Source organism: Nipponia nippon, unplaced genomic scaffold (assembly GCF_047370975.1).
Source record: "Nipponia nippon isolate SJK-2023a ecotype South Korea unplaced genomic scaffold, ASM4737097v1 scaffold_3, whole genome shotgun sequence".
Taxonomy (NCBI): Eukaryota; Metazoa; Chordata; class Aves; order Pelecaniformes; family Threskiornithidae; genus Nipponia; species Nipponia nippon.
Window position 1 is genome coordinate 123,306,125 of NW_028262347.1, and position 10,658 is coordinate 123,316,782.

A 10,658-nucleotide genomic window follows, 5' to 3' on the forward strand; every position below is an offset into this window, starting at 1 on the left:
TTTGTATAAAAGCAAGTGTGGGCTCGGCTCGGTGTTAGCCACGTTTGCAGATGTCCATCGGTTTAAGTGTTTCATAGATTTAAACCCATGCATGTGCCTTACAAAACCCAACTGCAGCAGGATTATTTGTAATGCACAAGTATGCCTCGACCTTATTTGTCATGTTCCAGCATTTCTCGGTACAAACCTTAAAACTAAAATAAAATTACATTGCATTTTAAAAATCACACCCTGAGTGATTTTATACAGTAAACTACTTATTTTAAAACAAGATTAAATATTGCACCTCACTGAAATATTTTCTCTTAGCAGAAAGCACTCAGATGGAAAATTTCATACATTTCAACTGATTTTTTGCCTGAATGGTTTTCACATATTTTTCTAAAACCTAGTTGTGTCAAATGATTTATTCTCCTCTAACAATACGGTACAAGTAGCTAGGAAGATGCAAGTGCTGAAATGGTTGACGGCAGTTGGCCAATTAAGTGCTCTACAGTATTCTGATTTTTTTTGTGCTTGCACATACTAATCCTTTTTTTAATGTATTGAGGTTCTATCCAGCAGAAAGAATGAGCTAACTGCAAGGCATGCCACATGAGGAGTTTGAAAATGTACAGCAACATGCCCGTATCCAGGGGAGGTTTAGCCAAGTGTGAAGTATAAAACATACCTAAGAAGAAGCAAAACGCCAAGGGACGGGAAGGAAGCCTGGCTGGAGCCGCGGGGTGTCCCGGGAAGCAGGGGCAGGTGCTGCGTCTCCTTGCTAGCCATGGGAGGGCACCAGGCACGGGGGAGACGGGCCGGGAAAGGTGCGTGGCTCGGTCACCATCTCGTGCTGACGACGCCGACATCGACTAACGAGGGGCGACCCACGGGAAGTCTCCCCGCTCGCCCGCAGCGCATCATTAGAGGAGGTGGGTAGTGCTGCTGCCATGTCTCCGCGCGGAGCCAGCCAGCTTCACCTAGCACAGCTGTGCTTGTTGCAGACTCCTCTGCCGGTGCTTCTTCTGCTGCCTCATTCATCTCCGGCTCATGAACCGTTGGGTAGCACGAACAGACAAACCTCTTCTTCAGAAATATTGCTCTGTCCCAAGCACAACTTCTTGGTCCCAAGAGAAAAAGAGGCAATGTAAAATGTGGTGAACTATTCTTATCTGCATCGGAGGGGTCTCTCTTATTAAAAAGAAGTGCTAAGAAAGGTGATGCTTGGTTTCAAATATTGTACAGAAGTAGTAGGAAGTAACACATATATAAAATATAGAAGTAGTGCTAGCAGCAGGCTTTTGTAAGCTCTAAGTCTGCTAAAAGCAAAAAAAAATCTAGTTTTATGTGGGATTTTTTCAAAACTTTAAACTTTGTTTTATGAAAATAAAATCAGCATTCAAAGTTTTCAGAAAGCTTTCCACTGAATCACACTCTGCTTCCTCTGCAACCTTTTCTTCAGCCTTACCGCTTATCAAGTAACCCCCAAAACATTTGGTAGGTTTCTGGAAAGGAAAATAAAACCCTAAAATTTCAATTATAAAATCCTAAACTCGGATTTCAGACCTTCCCACCTGCTGTCCTACTCACATTGCTCATTAGGGAAGAGGCACAAACACTTGTCAAGTGCAGGGAAGACACCAAACCTCTGAAGGCCAGTGAGGAAGACAAAACGCTGTGAAGAATGCTGAAGCAATTTACAATCCAGACCAAATGTATTTATTACAGATTATTTTATCTAATTCCTCTCCTGGTGAAGTTATCACTGCCTTCAGCATTGGGTGTCGATGACAGAGGTATTACCACTAGCACTAGATATCAAAACATTGCTATAATTTCTCTCACAGATCTATACCAGTCACAACAGGTTGCTGTGATTTTTCCAGATAAAAACCTGCAAGAAAACTGTTTTTTTCTTGTTAGCCAGCTGGAGTAAAAACAAGTGACAGCCAGAATGAACAGACACTCCTGGCAATTTCAATGAGAGGCTCTTAATTACAAGTCACAGGAGTAGGGGTCATCTCCTCTGAGGCCAGTACATTTAAATGCCTCCCTCTGGGTTACACCATTTCAAGAAAATGTATTTGCTTATTTAGGACTTCAAAAAAAAATAGAGTCAGCAAACAAGGTCCCCAGATTTGTTAAGGTATAAATTTTTGCAAGGTAAAGCTGCAGCTTCATCATTTTATAAAAAGTCTGAATTCTAGCTAGTATGTGTAAAAATAAAGGGATATTTGCTAGCATTTAAGGACTGAATCTTGAAGAGCTACGCATAAAATAATGTCACTTCATCACTCTGTTGTTGACATGAGTGCTGACGCTCCTAAAGGGAAATGGCTCCCAGGCTTTGGTGTATGTTCACTAGCTGAGGTCCAGCAGACTCCTGTCCTCTCCATGGAGAACTCAAGGGTGGGCCAGGTGAAAGCCTTGCTTGTAACGGGAGGGAGCTGCACGACATGGATCTACCATTTCCACCTAACTCTCGTATAAGCTAATAGACCAGAGAAGGTCAACTGAAAGAGATGTACAAGGTGACACTGCCTTCAGGCTGTCCATGCTGGAGAAGTGCACGTCACACTTTGCTGTCCCCACCTGAGCTGTGGCACAGCTCTTGTTGGGATTCTCCCCTTCCACAACCCTACCACCTTCCCAAAGAGAAGCAACGTTCCTAGCATTGCTGATGGACTCAGAGCACAGGCACTTCACCAGCTTCTAGTCTGGTCCTTCTTTAAGCAGGTCCAACTGTTAAAGTGGGAGAAAACAGGGAGCAGACATTTTAGCACTGATGTGGGACTGCAGCCCGAGCGAGGGCAGCGGTGGAAGAAAGCCAGGCAATCTTTCCTGGGAAGGAACGCTTCCAAGAGCAAGGAGGACAAGCTTTGTGCTCAGGGGTCCAAATCAGAGCTGGGTGAAAAGTTCATGAAAACGAATTTTCAATACATTTCACCCATTTTCTGCTGCTCATTAATTGTCCACTGTCACCTCAAGTGTATTCCCTACTTGAATCATAACTGGCTTGCTAGCCCAAGAGATGGTTCTCTACTTCTGGGTACAGATTTATTAGGATTACAACTTTGTCGAAGCAGCATGATATATGCTACTAAACAAAGGAGAGATGAGAAAGAAAGGCTTTGTATATCAAGCATAATACAAAAATATTTTCAGTTAGTACAATAGTACTGCCCCCCTTTTTGAACATAATTCAGCCAAAATTACATATATGGAAAAAAACAGAGTTGCTAAGGATGATTTATTAATTGTATGCAACATGCCTGAAGGCAGACTGGGAATGGAATTCAGATGGATGGACACAGAGGAGGATTAAGCCGATAATGGCAATGCGCGGTGCAACGTCTTCTTAGTCACAAACGCTCTCATCACATGAAATTATTTTCACAGATTATATTTATACAAGAGCAGGAACTGTCCTATAGTTTATCTCTTAAGCATTACAGAAACTGAAATGCTGGTGTGATAAAACTTTTATGCTTACCAGAGGCTTTCTGCAAAATTCTTTCATATTAAAATTTGACAACTAAGCGCTCTACTCCTAAATCTGGTCATACAGATGCTCAAGTAATTTGACTGGGAAACTTGCTCTTTACTTAAGTTGTGCGACATCAGGGCTAGATCAGCCCCTTTCCATATTAAAAAAGAAAACAAGGAAGGAGCCAAGGGAAGTAAGAAAAGTCCACAAGAGATCACTCTCTCACTACCTGAAAATAAATGCTGTGCGTTTGTTTTGGTTTGGTGGTTTTTGTTTTTTTTTTTTTCCTAAGAGATTTAAATCTTTCTGTCATAGAGCTTAATTTAGCTCATGATTGAGAAGTACTGGGAAGAAGTGTTCTGAATTGGTCTGGCTTATCCATTAACTGGCCGCGTTGATATTTCTTGTGTTTTCCCTGCATTGGCCGTTGCCAGAGACAGGATGCTGGAATAAACAGGCCACGCTCTGGTCCATCAAGGCAACTCTTGCGTTTGCCCAAGGACAAGAAAATCCTCGTACTCAAAGTGGGAGGACAGAGCACGTTGTCAAAAGCTACCTGCAAACATCAGTTTCAGGGATTAGATCTATTTGTAAAAAAATAGGACCGAAAGAGAAGCAGGTAGATTTCAGGTAAGAGGAAGACTTTTACCTTTGGATATACACACCTGACCTCTGGCTGACATGGTGTGGTACAGGCAGTACTCTACACCCACGTCAAACATCACATGTAACATTAACATGATAGATTTACTTGCACTGCGGTGCGTGGACGTACTCAGCCAGGGCTCATCTGAATGCTTCTGCAGGCAGCTCTGCCATTGTGTCCAAAGAGGAGCCAGGACTGGTATGAGCCACGAATGGCTTGCAAAGTATTTTTATGTGTGAATAGTAGGAAATCCCAAGCACATTACCAAACACAGAAGCAACCCTGGAAGTCCAACATTAAAGCACCTCCTATCTCTCAGCTGGGGTTTACACCAACCTGCGAGCCTTGGAAGGGCCAATACAGCACAGCAGAGGCCTCAGTGGTCTGTCCTACCAGCGCCTGCCCCTAACTCAATTTCTAAACAATCTTTCTTCCAACAGGAACAAGGAGAGACCAAAGAGGACTTTCATATTAGTAATTAGACCTGAAAAGAAATTCACACTCTTGGATCCTTCCAGGTACACGTGCTGGACCGTTTCCTTGCAATTAACCTATTTTGGTGAGGCAGAGGTGGAAGAAAGGCTACAGATGCTATTAGACAAAGAGCTGGTCCCCGTTACTGTTGCAGATGGTCGAAGCAGAATCCTCTTTCTTTTTACGCTATCAATTAAGCAATGTTGCCAAACCCACATCAGCTTCTCAGTCAAACATTTCATTTCTCAGCAGTCTGTGCAAAGTTTGAAAGCTACAGTATGTTCTGCCAGCGTCCTCCAGAAAGCTGCTTTGCATCGTTTTGCTTAAATGGCTACAAAAGTGCTGTCAAAGAGACAGTGTCAACTGCAGCTTTTGTGTTTATGTCTTTTTACTTTAAAAAAAAAAAAAGAAACAAAACCTTTTGGAGTTGAAAGAACTGATTTCTGCTTGTTTTATCAGTCCTTTTTACATTCTTTTGGCAGACATTGGATTTCCCTCTCTGCTATTCACAGTGCAAGCATATTCAATATTGAATAGACCTTTTTGACAGTTTTGAACCTGTTCCATAAGATTCCAAATGCACTGATTCATGGGGACTTGCAAAGTTCCTACAACATAAAAAAAAGTCTGCCCTGCCTCGAGAATTGTTTTGCATCAGGATAATTTAAAACTTCTGCTCCTTCATCTGTAGGATTTCTCAGAGCCAGCAAGAACACTTTCATAAATGATTTGTCTAGCTTACTCACAGAGAGGGATACGACAATAAACACTCACTGTCTAGAAGTCAAGAAAATCTCATTATGTGCAGTATTATACAGGTTCTTCTTCTGTCTTTCAACACCAAAATGGGGGCAAAAAGCTGGTCTCTGAAAAAACGAAAAGTCCACTGATTCTTGTATTTTAATGAGCATCAGTAAGAATCCAACATCGAACGCACACATTCAAACACACAGGCTGCATTTCAGTACTACGGTTGCAGATTTTTGTACTGGTTGCACAGTCTGTCATATTTGGAGTTTCCCAGCAGCCTGGGGGTATTTTCTTCCTTGAGCATCCCCTCCACTCCCCTAATGTTGCTTCTCTGAAAACTAACACCGTGGCAGTAATATTACTTATGGTTTAAAACTGCTCCTGTTTTCCTACTTCAGGGGATAATTCCAACCTGATCTTCACTTTGGAAAAGCAGATGTGAATCTGTGTAAATTAATAAATGACAATGGTGATGATTACAGTAATGTGTTCCAAGCCTAAACGCGGAGGCAGCTCTATTCTCAGTTGCTTACAAACACAGTGAGTGGTGGTTACATTTTCTATACCATGGCCAGTGCAAAGGAAAGCAAGCAAGCAGTGATTCCCAATGTGTTGTCCACAGATCCACTGGAGGCTGACGACTTCTAATTCCTGCATAAAGCAGTTAAGTCTACGGTCACTGAGCTTAAATTCAATACACAAGGGTCCACATGTTCTAGTGGAAAATTTTTTGGTAGCCCCCAAACAAAAAAAGGATGAAAACTACTGAATACTAAAGAACATACAAGTAGAGCATTAGATCTCTCACATATGTCCTCCCAGAAAAAATCTCCCATAGAAAGCGCTGGGAATTAAATCTATAGAAATGTAATACAGCTCTATGGAATTTCCTCTAAAGGCCTATAGAATTTACTACAGCAGGGAGTCCTTTTCAGAGCCGTTTTTTCAGACAACTTGCAGAAGGACATAATTCTAATGAATGGGTTTTTTAAAAAAGTCATAGAATGGCAATAATCTTCTATTAAATTATTTTCCATAGGAGTATTGACAGCAATAGCTATTAACATTATTTTATAAAACTGGAGAGATACATTGATCAGTGGATCCATTCTGCCCCTTTGACACAGAGAACTCAGACAATTTATGTTGCTATTCATTGTCAGGCAGAGGGTTTTGTTCTTTCTTTTCTAAAAACATCTGGAGTCCCATGAATAATAACTTTAATTAAAATAAGAAACTATTTTATATGCCCTCCTTGGCAAGAACTTCGCCTTCATGCTATCTGGCAAATCCACTATTGCTGCGGTATAAATACAGCAATGCTTATTGGTCATTTGGTACTTTCCATGGATTTTTTGTGATTGAAAATATAATCTGCCTTGGGGATTCCCAGCTCTTGGACTTTGCCGGAGCCTCCCCAGGCCATAGGGAAAGGAGCAGTCAGTATAGAAGGCCTGGCTTGGCTCAGCGGTGAAGGAGGGACTGGTTCCATACCTGTGACAAGCCTGGGGAAAGCACAGCTCCTTGCGTAGCAAGGGAGGTAGAGACAGGCAAAGTGAAAAAGGAGAGGGCACATCCCTTTCGTTTGGAGACAGCAGAGGGAAATGTCATGGCTGAGGGAATCCCTCTGCCTCTAAGGGAAGGTTTGCACTACTCTAAGACTCGGTCTGCAGGGAAATTGCGATAACAATAAGTATTCAAGGATAACAATAAGTATTCAGGGATAACAAGAGATCAGTCCATCTCCCCACCACCAAGGAGACAGAGGGATTTCAAACCAGGAACACCAACAAGGTCAGAGGAAGCTGTGGAAAGACCTACACAGGACTGAAGAAAATGAAAGCCAAGTGCTCTGCTCTGGAAGCTGGCCAGCCCCACAGCAGCATAGTGCCAGAAGACATCCATCCTGAGATGGTCCCTCTGCTTCAGTTAATTAAGTAAATCTCAAGCTTTTCTTCTAAGACCTTATGTTCTTGTTTCAAAAAAGTCCACCTCCATCTTTTTTTCTGCCCTTTGCAATGATCCAATTGATAGAATACATTCTACCTTTTCCTTGACTTTCCCTTTACTTTCGGGGATACAGTGCTACCTGTAATTTTCCAAAGGACCATACCCCTGTGTGGGGCACGAGAAGATAGCTGCCCTAAGAGGTGGGTGACAAAGGAAAGGGGGAGAAGAAAGGAGAATACAGGCTCCAAATTGGCCTGAAGGCAAGCACGGGCGCTCAAAGGTAGATTCAGGGCATGGGATCAGAAAGAAGAGCCTTAAGCCAAACCGTGTTGGGTTGTACATGCCTATGAAAAATATACGTGCCTTCGTTACAGCCAGGGATACTTGATATATTTATCTCATTTTTCTATTTAGAAAAACAGGAGCATTTTTAAAAATTCCCTGCATATGCTCAAGGAACAAGAAACCAACAGTTCACTTATTCTGGCCTCACTTAAGTTAACTGAGGGACACAGAAAACTGAAAAATTGCTACATCATTTTGTAAGAGCATGCTTTTGTTTGTGAGGAGTTATTGCTATAGAGCTAGATCAAAAGCACTGATGAAGACTGCAGCAGGAAAGCTAAGAGTGGTCTAGAGGAGCATCCTCTGAAAGAGGAACGCCACGTAATTGAGGCACAAGGATCAACTCCAAAGTACCAGGCATTGATGACAAGGTTATTTGTCAAAATGGATAGCCCCGAGATCAAAAGACACTGATTTGTTAAAAAATTGCTTTGACAGAGGGGGAAGGAGGTACACACACAGCTGGTGCAGGCTTACACGGGGTTTTACTAATGGAGTAGCCTGGTGTAGTGGTTGGAGAATAGCTGTTGTGCCCTTACTCCCCTTGTGGACTTGCTATTCTGCTCTCAAGGCACCTGCACGTAGTCGAGTGTAGGGTTTTCCAGGTGCAGGTTCAGAAGGCAGTAAGAATACCCAGGAAGGGAGTCAGCAAAAGGAGTTCTTGCGCTGGAAATCCAGGTTCATCATGACTTTCCCAAGCAGAGAAGCTCCAAGAGACTGAAAATGAGGGTCTACAATAAACAGGCTGTCACTTCGTACCCGAGAGAGCGGAGTTTGAGGCTGAGCCTACCTAAGGGACTGAGGAAGCTGCCCAGCACAAGTAAGGTAGCCTCTGCCGGATGGAAAATGAAGGAGAAGCATGTGGAGAGAGGCTTCCAGTCCCAGAAACTCCTCCTGCCCCAACCTTCTCCCCTTCCAGTTGAGAAGCACCGTGGAAAAACTGTAATGAAAAACATTCTACATGCCTTGTAGCGTGGGGTTTTGTGAACTGATTAAAAAATCCTGCAGAAAATATTGAGTCTATTTGGTTTTGATTATTTTCTCCAGATCCTCATTAGTTTTATCCTTATCACCACGTCTAAAGCTTCCCCGTAGTGAGGTGGCAGAGTCAGTCTTGTAAGGATCTATCAGACGAAAGCAAAAACCTGGGGAAGGAAAAGGTGTTTCTGCCTTTGACAATGCAAATCTATCTGGAAAGAATTTTTTTTCTTTTATTTCTTGTTGTCTCCTCAGGCGTCCTTCATTTTGTCTTCTTTTCCCTCACTTACCTAAATATTGGCTTAGTGCAGGGAAGCAAAATGTTAAATTCCACCAAATCTGGGGAGTTGACCACCATGAGCACATAGGAGCCTGAGCTTGATTTTTTTTTTTTTTTAAAGAAAAATGTCTGGGCTCTACCTGCTAAATCCTAGCCCCACGGAAGTCAGCGGCAAAATTCCTAATGCCTTACTTCCCTGGGAGCAGGATTTGGCCCGGCAGGAACGGACAGTAGCTAAGCCTGCCACCTCCCATCCCTGGAGATCTTCCCAGGGCAGCAGTAATCAAAATAATTCATTTGCAGTTCTAAGCCTTTGATGCATGACTGCTGAGAAAGAAGATTTGTGAAAGCTGTGACAAACTTACACCTCAGCTTTCAGAAAAGGAGAAAAAAAATCTGTTACTGGAAAATTTGCCAATTTTTTCCCTCTAGCCCTTAATGCACAGCAATCCATTTGACCATATAATTACTACTTAAAGAAAAGGAGTTGGTAAGTGTAATTTATGGGGATGAACAAGGAAACAGATGAGAAATACAGAAGAAATATTAGGAGAAAAATACAAAAATAACATAGAAACATTGCTGTACACTGCTGTCAAACCTAAATCAAAGTCAGAAAGGAAAAATGAGACGCTCGTGTACACAGATTATGCCACCATCAGTTTTTGTTGAAGCAGGAAGAATCTTGGCAATCAAGATTATCTGATAATTACCTTTCTTAATGCATTAAATTCACTCAGCTTCACCTTCAGGCATTTAGCTGAAGAAAATAATGACATACATCCTCATGTTTAATGATTAAACTCTATTTCCAAGAAATCTATTACATGTGGTGTCAACTAGAAACCCACACAATAAAGCATCTTTAAAAGATGTACTGATAGAAAAGAATGGTGTTTTGAAACATAAATAGCAGTTGTTTGCATCAAAACATTTTAACTTGCAGGCTTTATTAATACTAATGAAAGTTTGATTGTCTTTGTTAATTACCTCCCCGCCCTCCTTTGTCAGGATCAGCTGCAGAACAAACCTTCTCCTGCCAGCATCTCAGGATGCATTAGACCTCATTAAACATCATTTTTAAATGAACATTTCATTTAAAAGAGATTAACTTTTAAAGTGTGCTAGTGCTTGAAAACGAATCTGTAAAATTATACAATTGCTGAAGAATACATTCACCTCCTAATTCACCAGTATTTATATACAGATAAGTCCAAGTGATGCTACTAACGAGGTTTTGAGAGTCTATTTGATAGTCTGCTGGCTCACAAAGGGACTTTGCCAAGTGGCCGACCCCTTTCCCGTAGGATGTGCAAAGTAGCCTTCGGCCAGCAGAGAGCCGAACATACATCATCTTCCCAGGCATATAAACTCTGGAAAGAATAAATTTAAGCCGAATTTGCTTTTAATCCCTTTCTACAGATGAGGACATGTCCCTCGCAGGCAGCATCTCCAAGACAAAGCCCTGGCAGCATGACCCTGATCTCAGGGGGGCAGATGCTCAAGCCAGCATGTTCCCCAGCTGGTGGAGACCTCCTTCACAGCACACTCCTTTCCCAGATCCTACCCACTGCTATTTCCAAAGGAGTTACGGAGTTGCACCTTAAAATACTTTCCAGGTAGTTGTTTGGGTATTCTGGGTGTCTGAATTAGCCACACGAAGCAGGAACCAGCCTCCTTATATGGCTTACTACCATCGTCTTTGAGATAGCATGGGAGAAGAAAAATGGACCACTGCTATTTTGTAAATACAGAATGAAAAATCA